Source organism: Eurytemora carolleeae, unplaced genomic scaffold, assembly GCF_000591075.1.
Source record: "Eurytemora carolleeae unplaced genomic scaffold, Eaff_2.0 scaffold952, whole genome shotgun sequence".
Classification (NCBI taxonomy): Eukaryota; Metazoa; Arthropoda; class Copepoda; order Calanoida; family Temoridae; genus Eurytemora; species Eurytemora carolleeae.
This window is the reverse complement of record NW_019397317.1, coordinates 138,952-142,396: the sequence shown is the minus strand read 5'-3', so window position 1 is coordinate 142,396 and position 3,445 is coordinate 138,952.

The following is a 3,445-nucleotide window of genomic DNA, read 5'->3' as shown; positions in this document are numbered from 1 at the left end:
ATCAAGTTCTGAGAGATATTTACAGATATATTCTAAAGAAAGGAAGAAGTGCCAAGGGGGGGATATTTTTAAATATATTTTAGAGAAAGGAAGTTGGATCTTTAATCGGTCAACAATAACAATAACAACACTAATGTATTACAATTTTCCCTTATTGGTAAATCAAACAATATCAGATAAAACACTAGAGTTGAGCATCGTTATTATTTGTCTTTAGATATCTTTTTTTTGGCTATTAAGAGTCTGCACAAAAATGTACGTTTATAGTCTTACGTACTTCTTTCAGCTTTATTTTATGAAATTATGCAAAATTTTGAGTTTGACATAAGATACATATTGAACGAAGCAAAATCGATTGCTTGTTAATGTAAGTATATCTTCTTCCATAGTCAAGATTTTGCAAAGGACAATAGAAGAAAACTTGTTGAATAAACAATGTTGATATATGTTTAACTTCTCATATTTTTGTAAAGTCTCCTGAAAGCCTATACAGTATACACCCTAAATGTTTAAAAACAACCTACAATAACGATGTTAAATTCTACCAAACACTGATTTAGAAACTTTAAAGCTTTAAGTTTCAAGATTCAAGATTAAAAAATTTACGCAGTTTGAACTTTCTGTTACAGGGATGTTAACCCTTCCATTTTCTTGTCTACTTTTATTCAGGACATTGTAAAATAGAAATAAAAGAAAATTAAAATTTAAAATAATTGTTATCCCTGTATCCCCGGTGTATACGTTAGGAGACAGTTTATGCTGGAAAGAAATGCAATAAATAAACATAAACGACAATCTGTTGTCATTGGAGCTACCGTTCCCGGTCCAGTAGATTTAACAGATATACCAGAAATAGTAGATATTCCAGACCTAATAGATAGACCAGATAGACCAGACCTTGTAGATATACCAAATATACCAGATAGATTAGGTAGGTCTAACAGATATACCAGATAGATTAGACCTAGTAGATGTAATTAACACATAAACCAGATAGATTACACCTAGTGGGTCTAACAGATAGATTAGACCTAGTAGGTCTAACAGATATACCAAATAGATTAGACCTAATAGATATAACAGATATACTAAATAGATTAGACCTAGTAGATGTTACAGATATACCAGATAGATTAGACCTAATAGATCTAAAAGATATACAAGAGAATTGTTGTAAACAATTTTAAAAATCTAGAAAATCAATGTTATCTTAATTAAAATACCCATTTATATTTGTATTATATTATGTTTTAAAACTATAAACCTATATAACCTGTGTCTGCAAATTTTCTTCTTTACCCTGACTCATGATTACTAGATATGTTTATACAACTGTACACTGCACTGTACAGGATGTGTATTTGTCAGCAAACATAACTCAATATCAAATCAAACGAGGATGCTCAAAGTGTAAACTAGTTCAGGATATCGGGTATATCCAGGATATCCGGGTATATCTAGGATATCCGGGTATATCTAGGATATCCAGGTATATCCAGGATATCCGGGTATATCCAGGATATCCGGNCTTTCCTTGCATTATATACCTTGTCTAAACCAATCTATTTTAGTACTTTTGCGTTTTTTCCCGTTCAAACAAATGAACAAATCTTGACCCTCATGCAATGCAAAAAAGGCCAAAAGTGAAATGGTGTCCTTGCAACTTTAATCTAATCAATAATGTTGAAAATATGGACGTTTATCCAGGTGTAAAAATGCACTGATAACTCCTATTTGTTTTACTGCCGTAGAAATGCCGCAAGTCACTTTAGTAGAGAAACCACAATTATAAATAATCAGTTTTCAAAATTATAAACATTAATATATCCAATTCATACTGGATCAGACACAGCTTTTAAACTGTATGTCAAAATACTGCCAAATGGTCCTTCTACCTTAGAACTGAAATTTTCCTTTTTTTACATGATAATGTTAAACAGCGTACTGCATGCAGTATATCGTGTACTGTACATAAACAATACGATCAACTTCCTTACGGAGCAGTGACTTATCCTCTCAAGGAAGTTAAACTGCCTTTTAAAATCAGAAATACTAATGAGGAGGTTAGTTGAACGGTGGAAATACCATGTTTAGGATATGAGATGTAATCCCATACTTCCTCAAAATACAAAAATATCTATTTTGCCATTTTTCAAATAAAAAGTAAAGTAAATGATTATTATTAAATGGTTTAAAATGAAAAGCATCGTAATAAAGTTATTATATTTAATGTGCAGCTGTACTCCTAGTCAGCCTACAACGTGATCTGTAGAAGAGGAGGTTGTATCATATTTGCATGTTAAGTGTAAATCATGTCAGAAAAATCAGGCATAATGGAAGTATGGTTTACAGGCATTAATTATACTCAACATTATTCCTTTTTTAGACAAGAAAATTCCCCCTCTGACATTTTATTAGAAAATCTGCCTGTATTTTGCAGACTGTATGCTTAGAAATAAACAATTTTGCAAATTTATTTTGTTCAAGCTTTGCAAAATAGACGGATAGATTGATAGATAGAAGGATAGATAAACGGATAGATAAATGGATAGATAAACAGATAGATAGAGGGATAGATAGATGGACAGATAAACAGATAGATGGATAGATAAAAAGATAGATAGATATTACAGAGCATGAGTATCAAGTTCTGAGAGCTCCAGTGCATCTTGCCCACAATCAAAGCAGTCAGCCATACTTTATTCTTTATATATGATTATCCACTTAAAGGGACTGTATGGGTGGGGGAATTTCAAGTGACCCTTAATTTCGGTTGGGACATGTCAGATACGCAACGGTACCCATGTTACGTAACCTTTATCTGATCAATATTGTAGTTTTGTTCAATAATTTCTCCTTTGTTTTCCTGCAGTAAAAATGCGCTAGTCACTTTTGTAAAGAAATCGTAGTTTAAAATATTCAGGTTTCAGAATTATAAACATTGATATATTATACACAGCTTGTATGGGTACACTGTTGTAAATCGGACATGCCACACTTTCATTGGAGGGTCAATTGAAATTAGGTTTGCAGTCCCTTTATCTAAACCTTTATTTATTTGGCCTAAATATCCTTATAAAAAAGGTGTTTAAAGTCTTTATTCATCAAAGTCCAATGTGTACACAAACCCCTCTTCGTACTTACACCAACATTTCTCCTTGGTTTCTAGTACAGTCTAAAATTGGTGATAAAATCTATCTCTAGCTAAATTCTACTCTTCAACCTTTGTTTATAATATAGCAGAGTCACTCTGGTTCATTTCAAATACTGGGCTGACTTTCAAGCTAACAGTACAGTACAGGCAAACTGGGACAGTACACCAATAAATCAGCCTCTTCAAGGGAGGTTCTTTGGAGTATTTAGACAGCCTGTATGCAGTATAAAACACTTTGTTTACTGGACATTCATAACACTTTACTTAAATCGGAGAAGAAAAAAGAATAAT